Genomic DNA, 24448 nt, shown 5'->3' with positions numbered 1-24448 from the left:
CAACTTACTTCCTGTGTACCCATTTAAAAAATATTTTTACAGGATGTCACATGGGCTGCAGCAGAGAACTGAGGGCCACATGTGGCCCATGAGCTGCGGTTTGAGAACCACTGATCTAAAGCAGCTATTTTGTATAGGCCATTCATAATTTATGGGGGGAAAAATGTCAAATAGTAGTTTTCTGTGTGTAAAGTATTTGCATCTGTGCAATATTAAGTTTAGGTGGTAGTTTAAAAATATTTTGTATTTGTTTTTGTTGTTCGCGTACTATGGAATACTATAACATCCTAAGCTAACACCTTCCCCAGATCCAGAGAACTACAGACCAGTCAACCTGACCTCTATATCTGGAAAGATCATGGAGCAGGACCTCACGGAATCCATTGTGAAGCACCTATAGCTGGAAACAGACAGCATGGATTCACCAACAGCAAGATATGTCTGATCAAGATGATTTCATTCTATGGTAAGGTGATAGGTTTTGTGGACTGGGGGAGAAGGTGAGTGGGGAGGAGATGACAGTAGTGGATGTAACATATCTCAACATTAACAAAGCTTTTGACACCATCTTTCACAAGATTCTCCTTAATAAGCTAAGGCAATACACATTAAAGGAAAGTTCTGTAAGGTGGCTACAAAACTGACTGGGTCATCACTACCAGCACAGCAATAAGCACTCTCAGCTTCAGGCCTCTAGCTCAGGGGTGGGCAATTATTTGGGCCCAGGGACCACATAAGGAGTTTTGATGAGCTGTTGCCAGCTGGGTCAGCACCTCCAGCCCCACACAACAATTCACCCAACTCCCTATGTGGGATGGGGCCATGGTCAAACTGGGAGTGGTGTTTATGAGCAGGACAGGTGATCCACTCTCTGCACAGCCTTGCCCTGTTGGGGAGGGGGTGGATTGTGCAGGGGCACGTGCACATGTGGACGTGTGAGGGGAGGGGCTGACCTGGGTGCTAGGTTCCAGGAATGAAGGGAGTGAGGGGAGGGGCGCATGCAGCAGAGCTCACCTGGGTGGTACAGTTTGTGATCCTCCGCATGGGGCTGAGCCCCACCAGCTCCCACCCAGGGCAGCCCCGCCCCGGGCAGCACCGCTGCTTCTGCTGGTGCAGACCTGGCCGGCCTCCTCCCATCCCCAGCAGCACGTGGGAAGCCGGCTTCAGCTGCATGCTGCTTTTTCTGACTGGTGCCAACCCGATTCTGCTCAGGCAGGTCCTGCAGCACCATGTCAACCCGGGCATGGCACTGGCAGGCTGGGCGGGCCCCAGGTTAACCCCGGCCTGGCCTCACGGCTTCTTCAGCACCAGGTCAACCCGGTTGTAGCCAAGCGGCTCCTGTAGCACCATGTCAACCTGGGCATGCATGCCATATCAACCAGCACCATGTCAACCCCTGCAAGTTCATTGGTGTCAAAGGTCATGTGACATCACTTCCTGATATGTTACCACTTCCTGTGATGTCTTTGAATATGGCTCACTGGCCCACTGGGTGATAAAAAGTTTGTGACCCAGCCCCACATTCAAAAAGGTTGGACACCCCTGTCTTAAAGTAACAGGAGCCCCAGGCTTCCTGTTACAGGTGCAGTTGCAAAAACTCCAGAGAGTAGGCCCACGATCCAGAATGACCTGGATAGGCTAGAGAAATTCTCTGAATAGATGAATCACAGAAAATTAAGGTTGGAAGGGACCTCAAAAGGTCATCTAGTTTAACCCCCTGCTCAAAGCAGGACCATCTCCAACTAGATCATCCCAGCCAAGGCTTTGTCTAGCCAGGTCTTAAAAACTTCCAAGGATAGAGATTCCACAACCTCTCTGGGTACAGTGCTTTACTACCCTCCTCGTGAGAAAGTTTTTCCTAATATCTAAGCTAAACTTCCCTTGCTGCAACTTGACACCATTGCTCCTTGTTCCGTCATCTGCCACCACTGAGAATAGTGGTAGAATCATTTTGAATCATTCTTTAGGTAGTTGAAGGCTGCTATTAAATCCCACTTCAGCTTTCTCTTCTCCAGAGAAGATCTGAGAGTCAGCAAGGACAAGTACAAAGTCCTGCACTTGGGACGGAATAACCACATGCACAAATACAGACAGGGGAACAAGTGGCTAGCCTGCAATACTGCAGAGAAGGGCTTGGGGAGGAGTAGGAGGAGCTTATAGTAGACTGTAAACTGAATATGAACGAGCAGCTTGCTCTTGTTGCAAAAAAGCCAACAGCATACTGGGTTGTATTAACAGGAGTGTCCCTTGCAAATCAAAGGAAGCAATTCTTTCACTCTATTCAGCCCTATTGAGGCCTCTCCTAGACTACTGTGTCCAGGTTTGGGCCTCACACTTCAAAAAGGATTTGAAGGGGACAGTTTAGAAAGAGTCCAGCAGAGAGCAACAAACATTAATAGGGGCCTGGGAGGCAAGGCTTATGGGAAAAGGCTGAAAGAACTAGGGTAATTTAGTCTACAGAAGAGGCATTCTACAAAACGTTTTTGCAAGGACATTTATCTCGAGAAGTTTACTCGCTTTGGCTTTGCTTACATTAGGCATGTTTAAGTTTTTCACCAACTTCAGTGAAAATGGCTGAATAGGTTTTGCACTGGCAGGAAGGGGGAGCAGGGAAGAGGGGTGAATTCTCATGACAATTTTTTCAGGTGGTTTAATTTGTTAAAAATGAGTAATTGAAAGGAAGCTATATACAATACAGTTAAAAAATTAAAAAGTTGTAAGGAAAAAAATAACCTACCCAGCAACAAAAACACATCATTAGCCACAGACCCCATCGTGTGATATTGGTTAAAGCTTAAGGATATTGTGAAGTAGAACAAGAAAGGCATCGACATAGTTATGCACAATTTGATCTAAAACCAAAATGGATGAGCACACACCTGTCTGCTGACTGAGCAAAAAAAGCTATAAGCAGCTGAAGCAGTAGGAGAAATTACAAAAGATGCTATTCAAGAACAAAGGGCATCAATAGCTAGGGTTAGCAAGACATTAATTTTCAGTTATTCAACTTTTTTTTCAAAAAGGAATAAAAAATAGGGATAAAAAAAATAAGGAGTTAGTAGCTGCCCACAAAAGCTGAACTAAGCAGCTTATATTTTATCAGCATTACAACAGCTATTAATAACACTATACTTTGTAAGTATATGAAGAGTACAATAAATAGAAAAGTATTAGACAGTGATGATTTTATCCACAGGTGATTCAAAGTTTGGGCCTGTTCCAATTCCCAAGAAAGAACAAGAAAATGCAGACAATGAAATTTCCAACAAAAAAATTCAAACATTTATTATTTTTGTCTTTTTTTTAAGTGGTAAATCATGGGAAATATCTAACTGTATCATGTCTGAGTTCTAAACCAGGTAGGAAGTGATAAACTAGATTATCTGTTGGTTTCCACAGCTAATTTTTCTAAATACAGTCCGTGGACTGAAAACGATATGTAAACTGTCAGCATCATTGAATATTTACAGCTGGCCTCTCAACCCATGTACATAACTTTTATTTTTTCATTTGCTGAAGTCCAGTCTTCCTAGATATATCAAAAATAAAAAAATTCAAACTATAAACAGTTTGAAAATTTCAGCAAATTGCCAGTGGGTAGATAAATCAAGACTAACTCATAATACCTTTTACAATTTCTGAATAGAGAATTAAACAGTCATCAATACCAAGACTTTACCAGCATTAGACAATGGAAACAAAATATATAATTTAAAATAAAGTATATCAATTCACTGGCTTTAATGGACAATTGCATTTTTATATATTATTCAGAAGTATTAAAATATTTCAATAAAAAAATAAATCAAATAACGTTAAATATTTCAGTAAGTTGAGAACATCATGCAGTTTTTCCTTGCCTTTGGTACTAATTAACAACACATGGGTATAACTAGGAGACTTTACAAAAACCCATGACTAGTCATACCATAAATTAAATAAAACAAACAAACAAGCAACAAACAAACAAAAGAATTTAAAGCCTTAAGCCTGTGAGGTAGGAAAATACATCAAAATGATAAATTGCCAAAACTCACAAAAAATCCTGACTTAAGCTACAAAGTACTCTGTTCACACTCATTTCCAGCAAAATCAATTTAGTTTATGAATGTATACTTTATTTTACTATGATGGAACAATGTCTTACAACTTCTACCTACATCTCTAGCTCTCTGCTGCAGTCTGGTACAAAATAATTTCTCATAGTTTTGTTCAGTTATAGTAAGAAAAAAAAATGATCGTTTGCTTTTGTTTACATCAACTCCAAGAGTGATGTCTGTAGTACAGATGATAAAAAGCCATAGTGTAGACCAGCATTTTCACGTTTGTTGATTTTTACCCCACGGTAGCAGGGTTGGGCACTTTCCCACCTTTTCCTCCTCCCCGCCACTTCAGCCACTGCTGCAGAGCTGCTGGCAAACAGAATTGGTTAAATGCATTTCCAACTTTAACAGGTATGTGATTCTTAAAACTCAATTTTATGGTTAGAGTCAGAAGTGTAGCAGCTCAAGTACAATGCCATTTCTTTAGAGCTACAGACTTAAAATGGTTCTTTGGAATTTTCCTGGTTTAGAATAAAATCTAAAACTTGAAGCGAGGAAGAAACATGGGTACCTTAACGCAAAAGAAGTGTCTTACACTGAATGCATCATAGGGTGCAAGCAGACTTTGCCCTTGCGCTGCCAAAAACTTTTTAAGGGAGCACATTTTGCAAGCAAAGACATCCCCTTGTCATGCTCCAATTGCCCAAAAATGTTTTCAAGACCAAACCTAGTCAGAGTCTGTGTTGCCTTATATGGGAGGATGTCTGTTCACTTCCGGGGGAGGTCCCAGAGCATGTATTTCATAGGTCAGGGTGTGGCACTTGGGGCTGTGATTTTCCATACTGGATGTCTGCATCAGGCTACATTTTTTTGAAATTTTTCAGACATAAATAGTTAATAATATTTTACTTTATCCTATTCCTAGAAATTATGCAACACATTCAGATGACGTTCTTTAAAAAGCTCTTACACGACTATAGTTTGGGTCAGGAACCTGAAATCTGGCAAGGAGGGAGCCTTGTATCAGAAATGTGAAAATCTGCTAAAAATTACATTTATTTCTGAGGCGTACAATTTACATTTGTAAATATTCAGTAGATACTTCAACTCTAGCAGTTAAATTCCACAGCAATTCTATCTGTACTGGACATGCTCCAGCCTATTGCTGAGCAAGACTTTCCCTGAAATTATAGCTCTGGGTTGCTGTGGTCTTGGGAACCTGAACTGACAACATTGAGTTTCAATCCACTATGTTCCCAATGCCTCTACACTAGAACTAAGCAGCATGAAAGCTGCATAATTTCAAAGTGGATGGAACAACAAGTGAACCTGTCACAGGGAAGGTGATGGACTGGAAGGATGGCAGGGCAAAGAGGGAACTTGGGGCTAGACAAGGAGACAGCGCAAAAAAAAAAAAAAAAAAAAAGCAATTACGTGAAGCTAGAACTCTAAGTAAAACTGGTAGGGTGGTGAGATGGATCTCACGTTGTTGAGAAAAGAACAGGAAGCGATTCCAAGCAGCAAAGGTGGGAGTGGGGTAACTGGGATTGGCCAAGAACAGATACTGAACTGGAAATGAAAAGCTTTTGGAGATTAAGTAGGTAATGAATAGGTGAGGAGATTGGACTCGGACAAGGAATCAAGGGTGGGAAAGAGAGACAGGACTAGGTCAAGGAAGAAAGAAATTACATTCTAAATATAGATTAAAAGAACATTATTACAGGGAGGAAACTGAGACAAATGATAGCAGTTCTTTTCTAAGATTTTTAACATGCACACAAAAAAAAATGGTTCCTTTTATTAAAAAGTTTTCTGTTTTTTTCTCAGATAAGAGAACTAGGTAGCCATGTTAGTCTGAAGTCAGACAGAAGGCAGGGTAGATTTCTACCTTACAGGCACAGGCGACTGGTAAGGGAGGAATGGGGGGAGGGGCACAATCCCCACCCCCCGCTTGCCCCCCGAGCTTGGCACTGCTCAGGATGGCAAACCGTGGCCCTGCAGAGCCAGGCAGTGAGGCAACGGCTCCTCCTGCAGGGTATGTGGCAGCTGTGGTTGAGGTTTGGGCCTGCTCCCCTGCCAGGAGTGTGGAGGTAGCTTTACCTGTGTTCTGGCTGGTGGTCCGCAGTTTGCTGGGCCAGCCACTTCTGGTCTGCAGTTTCTGGTCCGCAATTGTGCTCCCCCAGACTCAAGAAGCACCAGTCATCCCTGCACAGACTAACTAAATCTGAGATACATAAGCTTTACTAAGCAGCAACTTGCTTCATCAGATGTTTTTAATTCTACCTTCTTGTCAGCAAAAAAACATTGTTTTAATAAATCCTATTTTGCTCATATAGGATATCTATTCATAAGAGTAACACATCCATAAATTAATCCCCTAGATTAAGGTTGTCAAACATATGGCGCCTAGACTACCAAAATCTGGGGTACACTCTCCCACTGGGGATGCATTTCAGTGGCAGCATGCAAGTGATGGTTTTGTTACACCCAGTGACTCTTTGATTGTGCCTGTGCTGCTTCTGTGATCTGGATACTGGCCCTGCAAGGAGCCCTGTGGTCTAGATCCTGTCCCCCAAGACGCCACATGAGTTTGACACCCCAGTTGTAGATTATCCTGCAACTCCTAACTACAATTCATATAAAAAGGCTAGGTCAATTCAGGAGGACATTATAAATTCTGTAAGTAACACTATGGAAGTATTACGCTACCAGGAAGTAGAACTTAGTAATGCACTTTTAGTTTTGCAATTAAGTGTGCATTTCTGAAATTCTGTATATTCTTTGCATGTTCTTTTGGGTACATTTAATTATTCATAGGTTCTACAGAATTCAAGGACAAGATACAAAATCATTCAGAATGAAAAACTGGTCTTATATTAAATAACCTGTCTGAAAAACAACTGTTTAAAAAAAAGGATTTTGTTTATTATGCCTTTAAATCAGGGGCATCAAACTCACCCTAAGCCCTAGACTAGATCTGGCCCTGATACTCCCCTCAGGCTGAATACACAGGGCTAGCAGCAGCTTTGCTGGGTCTAGCGGCAGGTGCAGAATGAGCAAAGTCTTTGTCTCCCTGCCATTGATAACAATATCCCTCAGAGCCCAAGGGTCCTGAATTCAGAGCAGAAACCCCCTGCCCTAAACCATTGCTGGTAGCCTAGTGGGCCAAAGAGAATGGTTCCACAGGCTTTATCTTTGACTTTGCTTTGACACTGCTTTAAAATTACTGTAAAAGAAAATATATTTGGCTTTTAAATACTTGATTTATAAGTCTTAATAAATTGCTTACATTCATCTCAAAACTCAATTTCCAATAACTATTAAAGTGGCTTGTTTTAGTCTACACTGGATCTAAGGGCAAGGCATTATATGAACCAAATGCCACACATATAGGCGGATAAGAAGTTCCTTCCTGTTTTCCCTACCTTCATTTTGGACTGAATCTATTCAAAGGGGCATTCAAAGATGAGGCCTAAAAAATTAGTTTCAGAATTTGATTTGCAGAAGAACACAAGTCATATAAGCAAATATATCCTCCTATTCCTACCCTTTGCCTACCTGCTCTGATCTCCCGACCAAGGAAGATGGATGATATGGGCAAAAATCTTTCTGATCTTTTACATGCTTCAGTATCGTATCTCCTCAGAAGATAGCTAAGCACATTGCAGGACATGATTATAAAAGATACGCAGTGCACTAAGCTGGTTATTGGAGAATTACTTAGCAAAGTAAATTTTTTTCACTATTATTTTCTTAGTTTTATGGGAAAGGAGGTAAAACAAAGAAGGGGAATAGAAGAGGTATGTTTGTAATAAATAAATAAAATAAATGCATAAAAATTGGGAGCATCTCTGGCTCAGCTGTTACGATATTCTCAGAATACTAGCTAATACAAACACTGTTAATTATATTTGCAATGAGTAAGGGTCTACTGAACTTGAGGTGACAGTCAGTCGATTTCGCAGGCAGATCCTGGGCCCAGCCACCATTTTTACAGGCTGAGCGTGGCAACCCCGCTCTACGTCCGATTGGCCAAGGGGCCCTGGTAGTCCTGCTCCACCCCACAGATTACCAAATAGCCCCAAACCATGACTTAATTACCCTGATTAAATTCAGGGAAGCCATTAATCCATGTATTATTAAGCTTAATCAGGGTAATTAAGCCATGGTTTCAGGCCATCCCTAAGTGGGGAGCTGGACTCGGGTCCCGGGCAGGCTGTGGCAGGCAGCTGGAAGGCTGCAAACAGTTGCACCATGGTCTGCCAGAGCCCCAGTGCAGCCATTTGTAACCTTCCGGCTGCCTGCCACAGCCAGCCTGGGAGCATGGTTCAACTGCCTGTGCACCTTTCCCCTCTCCCATATGACTTATTCCCCCTAACTTCAGTAAACTAAGAAACAGGAAAACAGTTAATTAAATCTATTACGTAGAACCTTTAGCTTCCAATATTCTTGCCTTGCTCCTAGGCTTAAAATCCATCATTTAAATAGTGTTTTTCCCCCCCCTCTGCCAACGATTTGTTTGTCATGATCCAAGACAAGAATATAGCTGTGTTTTTTTGCCTTGTGCACCAATGACATTTCTTGCACTGCTACCTGCCACCCTCTGTTCTCAGCAACCCACACCAGACCTTCTCCTACTGGATTTTAGCATTACCTTTCTTCCATAAGAAGATGGCTGTAAGTGGGAAACATTCTATATCAGCTTCCCTGATAAAAACCAAAAACAGTTTTAGCAAGTAACGCTAAAAAACTGTTATACATTTCAAATTGTACAATATCTACCCTATGAAGGTGTTCTATTGAAGATTGACAAGTGTGGGAAGTATGAATTGTACAAGTGTTTATAAATTATAGGGATAAAAAAAATTAACTGCATGTGTGAGAATTTCTGTGGGATGGGAATGAGGGTGTCTTTTTTTTCTTTTAAAGGGTGTTTCATATCTTTATGGGGTTTCATATTCTGCCAGTTTCACACAAATCTTATCTCCCCAACCCAATATCTTCCATGCATCAATCTGAATGTGAAATTCTAGAGATCTGAGTTCTGCTTTAGTGGAAAAGCATGCATTAAAAACAAACAAAACCAAAAAAAAATAAATCCCTGCCATGATCAGCTTCATGATCATATACACAACACCCACTGCCCTATACGGGAGAGGATATCCATTAAATAAACTGGAGGTAAAATTGCATTAACAGATGATAATTTTTTTTGTAAAGATTGGATGAAGGAAGGTTAAAAGTTGGAGCGGCCTTGCTCTACCTGTATTCCTAAAGGCTTAGGCACATATACAATTACAGTGTAACAGCTACTGTGTTATCCTGGGTGGCAGTCCCCATTACCTTTTGAAGCTGATGAAGTGTGCATTTGTCCAAATGATTAGTCTACAAGATCATCTTGAAAATGATAAAAATCATTTACTATAATACCATCATTTATAATAACTAACAAAGAGAAGTAAAAGTCTATTTAAAAGCAATGTTACAATTTGTATATTCTGTATATCTAGTAAATTTACAAAAATTGACATACCATATTCATGTCAGAGAACACCCTAATTCAGATATCAAATCAAAAAGGTTTTAATGTCCCCTGAAGTAACTGACTCAAGGTCTTGAGAATTCCCTGATCAGGAAACAAATTTTTTTAAGTTTTGTAAATTATTTCAAAATACCCTCTAAGTCTTTTCTTAAAGTTTGCTCTAAAATTTGCCTTTTTAGAGGAATGGTAGATGGTTTTGCTTATTCCAGGGGTTTTCAACCTTTTTCAATCATTGTACCCCCAGGCAGCCGGGCATGAAGCAGTGTACCCCCAGCCGCTAAGCATTTGGCAGGGAGGAAGAGGGGGTGGTGGCACACAGCTAGATACAGAGCTCGGGGGGGGAGGGGGGGATGTACATGGCTGGATGTGGAATGGCTGCAGCATGGGGTGGTGGGAAACAGCAGCAGCCGCCGTGTGCAAGCTTCCCCACATCCAGCTGCCCAGGTGACACCTGCACAGCCAGCAGAGGGGCCCTGCTGCCCTCGCCCTCCCACCTCAGTCCCTTACCACCTGCACGTACCCCCCTAGGGCCCTCTGAATTACCCCTGGGGGTATGCATACCCCCTGATTAACAACCCCTGGTTTATTCAGTGCATTAATTACTAACAGGAAAATAAGGGCCTTTTGTAGGTATTTTTATTTCACAGTACAGTCATAAAAAAAGGAAAAATAGATTTGTAGAAACAAATACCAACTGAACTTCTATCTGATTTATTAAGCTCTGGACATAACTAGATCATAAGAAGTACAGTACCCATATTAGCTTTTTCACAGAGTGCTAATACATCGTTTGAGATTGCACTGAACTGATTTGCTAGTATATTCTGTAAAAAACATGTTGGTTTTTTTAATGTGAATTTTTCCAGTGCATTTCTGCAAGTAAATCTTGGAATTCTGCAGCATTCATATTTTTTATAATAAATTTTAACTTTACTCCATTAGTGCATACCAAATTGGTGGCAGTCTTTAAAATTACCAGTGTCATTAAAACATTGCTTATTCTTGTACTACATTTTACACTTTAAATCACTTTTTGGCTTTAAAAAATGGCAACCCCCATATGTTAAGCAATTAGTTTTTGTACAGTGTACAGCTGTTGCATTTAGTTTCTACTGCTTGGACAGTGAGTCAGAAATACAATGATTTCAAATAATATTAGTTTTGGTTATTATTCATACTGAATAGTCTAGAGCAGTGGTTTTCAACTTGTTTTCATTTGTGGACTCCTAAAACATTTCAAATGGAGGTGTGGACCCCTGTGGAAGTGGAATGCTTTTTCTGGAATGTGAAGCTTTATTTTCATAGTAACCTTTCACGTACCCCTTAGACATAGTCTATGGACCCCCAGGGGTCTGAAAACCACTGCTCTACAGAGTTTTATTGAAATATTTTTCAAAAGGCATCACATACTATTAAAATTACCAGAATTTTAAATGTAACCTTCAAATCAAGAAAATAATTCTATTATTTCTGATGACAAACTGGTTAGTTGTAGTATTTGAAGGCTTACCCCAAAATCAAGAATTCAGTGCAAAAATTTTTCCTAAAGATTAAAAAACCAAAACAAACAAACAAACAAAAAAACCCAACCTTGTCACACTGTTCCTGGAAAAAAAAAATATTTTGGGGAACACAGATTTGGTAAACAGAAATTGCCTTAAAAATAACAGGCCTTAAAAGAATCTCCAGTTCACAGACTTTATTGCCAGATTCTAGACTCTGAACATCACAGTCCATGGTTTATCTCCATATGCTACATTTGCTTTCACCAATGATTGTAAGACATGTCTCTCTCCAGTAACCTTAATCTCTTAAGAAAAAAAACAAAAAACATAAAATTGAATGCAGATTTGTCTGAGAAATCTTGGGAAAAAAATAGTAGATATTAAATTCTAAACATTCTTGGCTAGAACCTAACTACAGAAGTGACTATGGAGTTTTGCTTCTATCCCTTCTCTTGAAGATGCTGAAGAACTAGTTTTAGATATAGTTTAGATATAGATATAGAAATATCCTTCACCAATGCATTAACTTATTTTTATGTCCTGTAACTTTATCACAGTTGACATTGCTTTAACTGTTATTTTTCATCCACTAAATGACCCTCGGCAGAGTAGCTGAAATACCCTGACAGGAAACATGCTTTCCTATTCTAAATTTTAAAACAGATGTGATTGGGGGTGCAAAGCAATAACTGATGATTCAAATTCAGAGGACCAAAACCATTTCCAATATTAAGCTTTACTAGCTGAAAAGAACTGAGCATCAGTATAAACTTCCAAAGCTCTCATAAACTTGCCTGCAGTATCCCAGAGAATAAGACAAGATCTGTACAACCCACTAAGCTCAGCACTTGTGGCTGGTGTAGCACACAATAAACATGAGAGCAGCTCTGTATTTACAATACACGGGAGAATCCTGCTTCCCTTTTATTAGAAGAGAACATAGCATACTTAATCATATTCTTATGTAAGATCTCTAATTTCTTACTTGGAAATTACCCCATTCATTTATTCTTCTGGAAAGTTAAACATAAGGAAAAGATGACAACTGAAGACACTGGCTTTCAAAGTTAGAGAGAAGTGAAACCTTGGTCCATTCTTTAACATATTTCATAGGAAGGCTCAAAGTAAGAAACAAGACAAAGTACACTCATATAATCTTACAGCTTCTCTCTCAGAGAGGGTTTCAAGAAGGCTGATGGCAGAGAAGACCATGTATCCGTTTCAAGGATTTAAAAAAAAAATGGATCCGCATCCCACATATAGAACATCTTTGGTTTTCACCTTCAGATTTTTAAGCTGCTTCCTCTCTCCATTCTTACTTTTGATAGATTATTCTAGTGAGCAGTCCTTCACAAAAGCCACCTTATATCATAGACAAAGGGGATATTGGAACAAGAGGATCAGAACTTCATTACCACTGCCCTTTTCCTCACCCAAAGAAGCAAGATAGGTGGAACAGTCTAATGCACCAATCCTTGCCACCATAGACAGAAATTCTAGCATTTTGCCAAACAAGCAGTACAAGGATTTCCCAGCTCTCCAAAAAATGTCCCTTTGTCAAGGAGAGAAAGGCAGGTTTGTAGGAAGAGTCAGCATACTTATTCTGAGAAAGACTTGGAAATAGAATATTAGGACATTTATAGACATGTTCCAGGAGTGGGTAGGTTGGGGGGGGGGGGGGGGGAAGGGGCACTGATACAGGTGGTGCTGGAATCTGCTGGAGCATGGTAATTACCATGCTCCAGCAGACTCTGTTAATTGAGTCTGCTCTGACGTGCTGTAATTACAATGCTTTGGAGCAGCCTCCGTGCACATGTATAGGCATCATTGGATTCCACAACTCCAAACTCCATGCAAAATTCTTCTAAGGCTAGGAGGCTGAACATACATGCATGGAAAGAAACATTCAAACAAACTTTTCAGGAAAATGGATGTAGGCTTCCAGGTCCATAGCCTGTTATCAGGTTGCAGCAGCCAGGTAGTTACTTCTGAAGCTGTTGCAATAGCAAAGCAAACACATTATAACAATACTGGGTTTTGTTACATACTGCACATACCTCCCCACCAAATATTAGCCATCCAAAATTGGCTTCTGTCTGAGCTATAAGACACACAAGTTACAGAAGATGCTGTGTTCTGAAACGTCTTCATCTGAGCCTCCATGCAATGAGGGTTCAGATTTTTGTCTGATTGGTCATTTTTGAAGCAATCTGTAGCCGTGCAGTTATGATTGGTCATGGCTATAAAGTGCTTTGTGTGGCCATATTGGGTGAAAATTGTCACTTCTGTTTGGACCCTTAAGTAAGGAAACTGATTTCCAGGCCTGAATGGAGGAATGGGGACAGTGGAATAACTGCCAGGGACCGTGCTCTGCTCCTGGCTGCATGGAGCAAGGGCATTTTTTAGAGTCACTATGCCACCCCAGCCAAAAATTCAGAGATTTAAAGCCTTTGTAGCTGCTGCCAAAAGCTGCTGCCCTGCCAATCTGACAACAGTTATGAAAGAGTTAAACTTCTAGCTTTTTGTCTGAACAACAAGAGGAGAAAAGTGATGCTGATGAGTAGACTTTGCACCTCCCCATGCAGTCAGCATTCAGACATGGAGAGCCCCTGCTATGGCAGGTAAGACTGGAATAGTCTCTCTCTCCTTTATTCTACCTTCTGAAAACAGGGTGTGCGTCTCATTTGGTGGCATGTGGCATGCTAATACATTTGGTATGACCCTCTTCAAATCCACAATCTTCAAATGCATGCAAAACATGGCTCTATTTCCAAATCACCATAAAGTAGCAAATGGCACCACTTCTCACCAAGAGCTGCATACAATTATACTCTAGAATCTAGATCAAGCTGCTTGGGCATTACCAGAGTAAATACTTTTCTTATTGTTCAAGAACCACCTCATTTTGAGGTTCCATCTCTCTCAAATGCTCACACTAGTGTGCTTCAACCTTTCTAAAATATTTTGTCAGCAGAATATCATTCCTCTGGAGTCAGAGAGACTGGATTAGGTTGACTATATTTAAGAGGGGGCAAAAATTAATCTTAAGACCCAAAGCTTTCCTTATTTCAACCCATGTAAAAATTCCTATATAAAGATAATCAGCTTTCTGATTCTGTATTACCATGCAAGGTTAATCATGGAAACAAAATCTAATTAATTTTATTCTAGTTTGTGCTTTTGAATATAAAAGAAAAAAAGAAATAGTATAATTAAGCAGTTCAAAATCACTTAACTGCAGAAGACTACCATAAGGTGTGTGTGTGTGTGTGTGTGAAATGCAAGTCATTTTTCTCTTGAAAAAATTATGCATCAGTCTGGATCTTTGGGTGGACTCTGTTTTACAAAAATGGACTTTCAAGAACCATATCAAGTTTCTGGTGTCTCATTTGGTGAACAGAATGAGGGGCAGAGAGAGAGAAAGTCTTATCTGCAATTTCTCATTCTTTGACACCCTACATCAGTCAGTTATCACAATGGGCTTCCCCATCTCCATGGAAACTACAGACAGACTAATTTTTTGCTGAGCTCCAGCTCAGAACCGCCTCTCAGGAAGAACTCTCCAGAATGATAACTTCCAAAAACAGAAAATACCAGCCATACAAAAGTGCCATTCAACTGAAGCAATTTGAAGCAGAGCCTTGACATTGTGGGGATTTTCTAGAACAGCTTCCTTCCCTTTCAAACTACTTAAATAAGGAATAGCCAGGAGAAAAACAAAACAAAAAATCCCCTGCATACGCTCTAGATGCAGTTCTTCAAAGGAGAGCTGTTTAATACTGAGGGGCCCTAGAATGAACACGATCAGATAAGGCAGAATCCACCCCATCTCAGACAGTCTGCACCACAGGTTGCAGAAAGGGAGGGAGAGTTGCATTTGATTTTAACTGTAGTTGAGAGGAAGACTGATGATACAGTGAGATCAGTCCAGTCACAACTTGAAAGTGTTATTAGGATACACAATAGGATAGGCTTATTTGTATCAGTAAAGACAATGCTTACATAGCCTTGGAGCCAAAAAAGAAACGGGTCCGCTGGCCAGACTTCTTTGTTTCCCTAGGGACTTGAGTTGGCTTGTTGAGCTTCAGATAAGTCCAAATTTTGAAGTCTAAAATGTATAAGTCCCAATTTCCCTCCAGTCTATGCCCAATATTTATAGATGGATGGTTTTAATATTCTAATGCATAATCTCCAATTGCTTTTATTTAAATTTCTTGTCTCTCTGAAACTTTTGAAATTGGATTAAATAGATTTCTTGCAGACCTGGAAGGTGTCAATTAGTTGGGATTTATATCTATGCAAAAGGGAGGTTTCCTTATCTCCTTTCCTTTCCCATTCTGGGCTGTTGCTTCACACTGGTCTGTTACTTTTTCATCTCAGTTATGGTCTGACAAAGCTGCTTTGTTGTTACAATTTACCTAAGCATTCTAACAGAAATACGTCTGTTATAGCAAAATAACATTCAATACATTTGGCTACATCAATTACTACTTCCAATTATTTTAAGATGAAGCTATGATATAGGGTATTTACATTATTTGATGTATGGTTTTCTTATAGTGTTCCCTTTTAGGCCTTGTGCTCTGTTTGATTGTACCTAATTAAACATATGAATGCCTTCCCTTTGCTTTGCTGACCAAGCTAGTTGCTATATCTGTGAAGGGCCATGCTACAGTCAGTAGGACATAGGCTTCTGGGGCCTTCTGCCTTAGCCACATGTCTGTAGCTTAGGTCTAGACCAAGGGTTGGTCATGTTTTTGGGCAGAATGCCAAAAAACACCCACAACCTCAATTTGTAAGGTGTTGGTGTGCCAGGGGTAAATGGCAGGAGAGGTGTGGGGGGCCTGATCCTTGTTGTGGAAGCACAGCCCTGGCTCCTTTCCCATTGTCCACCTCAAGGAGCATGTGCTAAGCAGAAAGCCTTTGCACACTACACTCTGACACCCATGCCCTGGTCTAGAGACCTCTTGAAAATGGCCAATCTGGCAACAACATAACTCACGGATTATGCTGCACAGGCCTATATGTGGCCTACAGGAGGGAGAATATAGTTTAGTCACAAAGAATGAAAAATACTTAATGGTCACTGGAATACCATTCTGTAATGACCTTCTGCATATCAAGCACTGCATCAGCAAGGGATGAGCATAGATATGCAACAGCATTTGAGAAATGTGGAATATGGAACCCCGGTAGTTTACAGACCGCTTTGTGTGTAATCCTTCTACCCGCAAAAAGAAAATGCTGCTGTTTTCAGAGTGCAGAGAAATAAGAAGAGTTGTATGTGATGCTCAAAATACCTCTACTACTGTACAGACAAGGTTCTTTGGGTGAATCTGGTATCTTTTATTAGACCAATTTAAGGAGGTGATACTTCCCCTCTACATTGGTCAGACCCCAGTGGGAGTACAGCATCCAGTTTTGGGCGCCATACTTCAAGAAGGATGTTGATAGACTCGAGAGGGTCCAGAGGAGAGCCACTCGTATGGTTAGGGACTTACAGGACAAGCCCTATGAAGAGAGACTGAGGGACCTGGACCTCTTCAGCCTCTGCAAGAGAAGGCTGAGAGGTGATCTTGTGACTGCCTACAAACTCATTAGGGGGATGCAGCAAGGGATTGGAGATGCTCTGTTCACCTCTTGGGCTAACAAGGAACAATGGTCACAAACTGACAGAGAGCAGATTTAGGCTAGATATCAGGAAAAACTTCTTCATGGTAAGGGTGGACAAAATTTGGAATGGGCTTCCAAGGGAGATGGTGCTCTCCCCTACCTTGGGGGTCTTTAAGAGAAGGCTGGATAGGCATCTAGCTGGGGTCATCTGACCCCAGCACTCTTTCCTGACTAGGCAGGGGGTCAGACTTGATGATCTGTTAAGGTCCCTTCTGACCCTAGCATCTATGAATTTATGACTCTATGAAATAGTTGGAAAAAAAATGTTAAGCAAGCTTTCAGGTTTAAAAACCCTTTGTCAGGCAGAGGAAGTTCCAGCAGTTAGTGTGTGCTCTTTCCTGGATGGAATGAAAAGTAAAGAAGTCAGAGGCTGGGCTGGTATACATATAAGATAGACAGTCAGTGAAGATGTAAATTGAGAAGTCAGTGGGTGAGAGACAGGCTGGGGGGGGGGGGGGGGGGACAGGGATGAATAGTGGAGAGGTACCTGGGGAGTCAGCTGTCAGGCAGGTTATAATTGTCATAAATCCAATGTCTATATTTAGTCCATGATTTTCAGTATCCAGGAGGTTGATGAAGTGGAGTTCACAGGCTCATCTCCGAGAAGTATTTTGTAAGTTTCCTTTGAGGATCAGGACTGAGAGATTGGAGAGAGAGTGGTTTTCTTATGAGAAATGTGCCCCCACAGGTAAGTGGGTATTCTTGTCTTTGATAGGTTTCCAGTGTGCGTTCATTCTGGTGCGCAGTTGTCATTTGGTCTCTCCTATGTATTTTCTATCAGGGCATTTGGTGCATTGGATGAGATATATAACATTTCTGGAGGTACAGCTGTAAGATTTGGGAATGCTGATGGCTCTGTTGTGGGGTGTAGTAATTGTGGGGGTGATGGAGATGTGTTGGCAGGTTTTGCATTTCTTGTTATGGCATGGCCTGGATCCATTTGGTGTGTTCTGGGCCTGAAGAAGTTTGCTTCTGATGATGAGATTAGCAAGGTTCGGTGTTTGTTTGAAGGCTAGGATGGGTGGCTCTGTGAAGATCTCTTTAAGAATAGGGTCTCCTTCTAGTATGGGTTGCAAGTGGTTGAGGATTTTCTGTACGGGTTCAAGGGAGGGGTGATATGTCATAACCAGCGGCGTGCGATTCACCCTCTACTGCTATACAGCTTTTGTCACTCTGTAGGCTCCATTCATGTCCAAGCTATACATTTCTGCTTCCACAAGACTGAGTCAAAAAGGCAACAGTGCTACTTTCTATTATATGAGAAAGATTGTGGTGATTTTGAAGAAGGAAGCCTAGGTGGGTCCACAAGTCTACCATGTTAATAGAGAACATGTAATTGAGATAGGGAGAGATGAACAACTGTACTGGGGGTAGCAGGGCACAACTTACCAGACCTGAGCATATGTTTGCAGATCCATTGTAGATGTTTCATTCCACTGTAATTGAAGCTAAGCCATAGAAACTGTTTCAATTCAAGGATAAACTGCCCTGGTTTAAAACTTCCACTTTCTGCAGGCTGAGGAGTCGTCAGATAAAACAGTTACTACAGATTAAGCTGAACTATAAGAAATCGCCTCTAAAATGGTATAATGGCTCCTCTGTCCAGACTCTGAGGTTCCACTGAAAGCATGCCAAGCTCTAAAACCATTCAGAACAAGGGGACAAATAAGCAAAATGCTGCTTGTGAAAAGAAGAAGAGTTCTATCAACTTTGAAGCTGCATTGTGGTTTTATGAAGATTTTCTATTGCTGAAGCAGATAAGAAAGGGGGCTCTAAAGTATCTGTTAAATGATGGCTATAAGATTCTCATGAGCTTCTAACCACAATATGACTGCAGATGCTAAACTTGTCTTCAAAAAACATGCAATGCAACAGTGCAATATGACTTGTCACGAGTAAAGCAAGTAAATGGGGTTAAATGCTCATCTTTCCCTCCATTCCGATGCGCCCTGAAGTTCATCAGATTCAGGCTATTTTCAACCAGATGTAGGAGAGAGGTGAATGCAGAAGATTCTGAGGAACAGATACCAGATATGAAACTACAGATCACGTTAGCTGCTGGGAAACTTCAGTCATTTGAAGAAACTGGAACATCCTATGTTAACTCACTATAGTAAATAACAGCTATCAAGCAGAGTTCTCTTGGAGAGGTTCACAGCAATACCAGATAAAGATAGCTGAAGTCACCATCTTTATTAATTATACTGAGCTGGAAGTGATGCCTACAGATGCTTAACAGTTTTCATTCCTTTTCTATTTTGCAGTTGCTTATAACTTACAATGGAACATTTCAGCCCAAAGTTTATCTGCATGACGCTGAAATTTTGGGAAAGTTTCAGTAAACAAGGTTAGTCAAACTATGTTATTCTGAGAATATTTAAGTTGTCTAACAACTGTTTCCCTTGCATGCTTTGGGAGACAAGGCTCAGCATGTTGACAGCAGCAGTCTACAGGATGTGCCTTGTGCCCCATGAAAATCCACCATAACCTGAAAGAGGTATAAAGCCTCTAAAAACATTTGAGGGTGTTTGGAAACTGGCAACTAAATTCTTTGGAGACTGTCTGCCCTGGACATGTTCTGTCCCCTCAGAACTCCTACATGCTGACCAAACTACACAAGCGTTATCTCCCATAGTAATTGAGTAGACTCCTTACTGGGACTACATGGGTGAAGCAGTTCTTTGATGCACTGCAACCACTAATAGAAAGAGGCTGATGTGGTGCCAAGCAAAGGATCCAAGAGCAGGACGACTGTGAGCCTGAACAGAAAAAATAGACTATTAAGAGAGGGGGAATACACCATAGTGTATAGCTTATAGCTGTTCCAGTATAACTGTTTCTGTTTTCTCCTAACCCACAGTAAGTGAAACTAAACAGAAAAAAGGTATCCCATTTCATTCAGGCATAAACTATTGCAGTTTACTTTCATTTGCTCAAGGTTAGGAATGAAGAGATAAAGTAAAATAGTTATGCCAGATTAGTTCACATGATCACAAATGATCTTCTTCCCCCTTCAACCACTTTTAATTAGTATACTTGTATGACAATCCATATCCTGTGTCTCCTCTGTTTTTGACAATCCTCCTCCACTGGCACCCAGCAGCAGGAGGAGGACAAAGTGGCATGGCAAGAATACAGATGGATGGACAAGCAGAATGAAAATGAAGGCTGCTGGAACAGGACTGGGAGGGAGGGAGGGAAGGAAGGAAGAAGGGAGGCAGGAAGACAGGACAAAAGCAGTCTGCAATGGACATTTTAGGGGCAAGGAAAGAAGGGTTACAGATTCACAGAACTTTAGGGCTGGAAGGGACCTCATGAGATCACTGGGTCCAGCCCCCGCCCTGCTCTGGGCAGGAAAGGCTGCCAGGGTCAAATAATCCCAGCAAGGTATGTGTCCAGTCTCCTTTTGAAGATCTCCAGGGTAGCTGATAGTCATTACATTTCTCTCAAAATTATTGGATTTCAATGCAGGCAACCCCTGCCTAGCACTCCTAATTGGCTCCTGAAAAACAGAGTGTTAAGTGAAATGAGCGTTAACCAAAGCAAAAGTATTTGACAACCCAAGATGGTGACTGCGAGCATTATAACGAAATTCGCTGAGTGCTAAGTATCAATTTCAAATGAGTGTTATAGCAAAATAGCGCTAAGTGAAACAGCATTAAGCAGGGGTTGCCTGTATTTGGTTGATGTCAGCAAAATGTGCATTTTACCCCTTATACTGACTGGACCATACAGAGTAAAAAACAGTTAGTTGTCATCTACCAGTTCAGTTTGCAGAAATCTATGTTTTAGATTGCAGAAATCCAGCTGATGACCTGTTAAAAGAAGAGATGTTTTTATGTGGCTCCATATGACCAAATTCTCTTTTCTTTGGTAATTTTGAGAGATAAAGATAACCATCTCCACCAAACTCAAACAGCAGCAACAATTAAAACTACTTTCAAAGAATGCTAAACAAAGACAGACCTTCAAAAATTAGCAAATGCCAAATTTAAATTTACCCATATAACCTTCATTTGATTTCTTTATGTGTTTGCATTGTAATGCAGTTTTTAATTATGTGTTCACATATTTTTTTTTCCACAGGTCTCTAGGCTCAGTACAGAATCATGTTCATGAAATGAATCAAGGTGATGCAGAATGATCACTTTGTTGCAGGAAATTGGAAGAAGACTGCAGAAAGAAGGGATGTTCTGGATGTAGGCTGTTGAATGACAACCTGGAAAATTCCTATGCTACCCTGAACAAGCCCTACACCAAAAATTATTTCAGTCACTGTAACTGCATTTCTTCATTATCTGAATATCCAAAGTGGGGGCAGATTTGTCAACAATCAATTACTGGCAACTCAACCACACTACCAATAGTTTCTGTAAAACTGAAATATCTCTTTACGTATAAAACCAAACCAAACCAAACCAAACCAAACCTTAATTTGAAAAGCTACTCCATTAACTTAGTTTGGAGTAGCTTTAGGCACAAAAAATTATCAAAATACAGAGTAGTGCAAGCAGGGGTTTAAAAGTTGCTTCCTCTACCTTTCCCTTGATGGTTTTCTAAAAAAGTTTCACTGGACTGAAGTTAAACAGTGGCTTAAACTACTGCTACACAGAGACCATTGCTTTAGAGTGGTGTCAAACTTACCATGCCCACTTGGCCAGATCTAGACTAAAGAGATGGATGCAGATGTGGCAGTGGGCCTTTGCTTGCCCCCCTGCCACCAAAACATGAGCTCCATTGCCTAGATATAGCAGGCCTGCCCCCAAATTCTCAGTCTCCCTACAGCCCTGTGGAAGGGACAATCCACAGACTTGATCTGGCCTGATGGCCATAAATGTGATACCCCTGATGTAGTAGACCAATGTCACCTCAGTGTATCCTTACAGTCCCTTGTATGTACGCATCTGTTTGTTGTCTTAGATTATTAAGCCCCTGTACCAAAGAAATGAAAGTCATTTTTCTGAGTTTGTACAGCACCTAGTAATGGGGTTCTGTTCCTTGACTAAGGTTCTAAAGTGCTATGGAAATACAAATGAAAGAGGTTCTTGAACATCAACGAGAGATGTTCTCCTATCCATACCATACAGTATTTTATCAGAATACAGATGAATTTTGTAAATTTTGTACAAATAAATTTTATAATCTGCCTAAAGAAGACTAAATATTTCCTACAGATTTCCTTATCTGAGGTAAGGGCAAACATTCTTGTTACAGCTCAAGCTAACTTGCTATACTCTTGTAGTTCCATTTAACACAACAAAATAAGACACCACACACACACACACACACACACACTCTTTTTATAATTAAAATACAGCTCATCTCTACTAGTTTCTTTTCCCTTTGTATTTACTGCCACCATGAGGATCAGAGACATAACACAGACTGATTGTGTGAATTCAAGCAAAGGTAAACTTGACACTGCTTATAGCTTGACCTCTCTCAACAGGCCTTGAAGAGGTACAGGGAGGTATGGAGACAGGGACAAAGCACAGGCATTAGAGCATGGGTTCTTCAAACCAGCAAACCTATTCTTGTCATCTGTCAATCTACACCATCCCCATTTTTACACCTCATTTATATGGTAAAGATGAAATTTGGATGATTTTAAGAAAAAGAACCTTTTCAATACATCATCACAGTTTTCTACATAGTCATTTAGGCCACACCATTCTAGTAGAACAGGACCTCTGGTCTCACCTGTTAATCAAGTGTTGATGCTTTTTATGGCTGTGTTAGATACTTTTTAAACTTAGTTCTTTTTCAACAAACATGTAAGAAAACAAGACTAAGTGCTCAAACATTCAGATATTGTGGTGAACGGGTGTGCTTGCCATCTAAAGTGAGATCCCTGTCATCAACCAATTTTAGCTTAGAAGATCCACACCCCAAAAGTATCCACAGCGTAAGCAATACAGCTAAATGTTAAACCTTGTCCATGTTACACAGACAGTGCTGAACAGTTTTGGTTCTAGAACTAGATTTTCAGGTAACCACCATTCTGCATCTGCTTAGGTGGTCATTATCAAGCTCTGGCTATGCTAGCAAAATTCAGATACCTAATTAGTTATCTTTTATTCTGTGAACTAAACCTGACAGCCCCAACATTTTTCCATACCCAGTATTCCCTGAATTTTGCCTCATCCAAGTTTTGGGATCTACTTCATCTGTCAAATTCCTTTCATGCTGGAGTTTAGTTCTTTCTAATCTCTATATTGTTTGGACGTTTATCTTGCTGGAATCCTTTGACCCCAGCTGACTTCCTGTCCCTGGGGCAGGGGGCTGGACTCGATGATCTTCCGAGGTCCTTTCCAGCCCTAATGTCTGTGAAATGTATATCTGCCTATATCAAAAAAACAAAGTTCTCTTCTGACCACTCCCCTCCTTTTTTAACATGGCATATTGCTTTTTATTTAGCTTATATTTTGGGGTGCTGTGTGTGGAACAGGACGATTCCTTTTTTATGGAAAAAATGGTAACAGGACTCTCTCATGAAGTGCTATATTTACTCAAATCCAAGATGACCCTGAATGTAAGACAACCCCCCTCCTCCCATAATTAGATTTTATCTGCAGAAAATTTATAAACTGGTTATAATTTTCCATGTACAGAATCTTAATATTAGAGGATCATCTTTCATTCTTCCCCCCACTGCTGCAGAGGGGGAGGGGGTGGGGGGGAAAGTCAAGCAACTTGCCCCTTTCCACTTCTGCCCTCTACCTGCCCCCCAGCCTCTGTGCTCCATGCTGGCAGGTTCCATCTTCATTCTAGCCTGGGGCACTAAGCATGACCCCTGCCCAGCCCAGCCCATAACAGCCGTACCATTTATGTGCCACTGCTACGGAGCCAGGCTGGGGCTGGACTCAGTGCCCCAGGTTGGAGTGTGCACAGTCTGCTGGCACGGAGCAAAAATAAGGGGGGAGGGTGAGAGGGGCAGGCCAGGGAGAAGAGGCTATGTGATGGGAAGAGATGAGAAGAGGCTTCAGAGGGAAAAATGATGGGGTACATAGGTGGCAGGGGATGGGAAGACAGCAGCTGTGGCTATAGCCCCAAGTCCAGGTAGGGGCTAGATCCCAAGTCACAACAGCTCCCCCACCCCCATGTTTGTATTCAGTTCCAAGACAAGGGGCTCCCCCCCCCCCGGGAAATTGGGGGAGGGACACCTTGTCTTAGACCTGAATAAACATGGTAGTTACAAAAATGACTAAAATTCAGAAAGTACTGGTTGATAATACAGGTCGGTTTTAACACAGACATAGTGAGCAGAGATGGTTGTAGTTCAACTTGCTAACTTTTCCCATTATGAAATCCTATTTTCAGACATAATTTTGCCAGTATAACAGGTTAGCTTGGAGTTTTACATGCAAACATCTACCTCAGCCGAAGTAGTTTGGGAAAATTTCAGCAAACTTACTCCAGCTGTTTCCAATATAACAGTTAAAGGAAAATACATTTTGTTGAAGTCTTCACTTCAACAAGTACTGGTGTTAAAAAGTTTTGTTGTGTCTTTGCTTTAGAACAGATCCTTCATGGGATGGAAGCCAACCACCCGTCAGAAAAATCTGCCCAAGTTTGTCTGAATTAAGCCAGCTGAAGAAGAAAGAGGCCTAAATGCATTACAGAAAAGCAGGAAAAGGGGATGGAAGCAGGACAGATTTAGCAACCAGAGAACACTTCCCTCGACT

General features: G+C 41.0%; 1 protein-coding gene and 1 long non-coding RNA gene across 2 annotated transcripts in view; one reads left to right on the top strand and one right to left on the bottom strand.

The window, feature by feature from the left end:
- Positions 1-24448, bottom strand: part of GNAL (G protein subunit alpha L) — a 330318-nt gene that overhangs the window by 253638 nt on the left and 52232 nt on the right. The gene's annotated exons all lie outside the window — the stretch shown is intronic.
- LOC109283854 (uncharacterized) lies at positions 245-22457 on the top strand. The gene is made up of 3 exons (XR_002091141.2): positions 245-466; positions 19028-19110; positions 20850-22457. It is a non-coding gene; the product is annotated as an uncharacterized LOC109283854 (long non-coding RNA).

The sequence above is a fragment of the Alligator mississippiensis genome, chromosome 3 (genome assembly GCF_030867095.1).
Source record: "Alligator mississippiensis isolate rAllMis1 chromosome 3, rAllMis1, whole genome shotgun sequence".
NCBI lineage: Eukaryota > Metazoa > Chordata > Crocodylia > Alligatoridae > Alligator > Alligator mississippiensis.
This window is presented reverse-complemented; position numbering and strand designations above follow the sequence as displayed.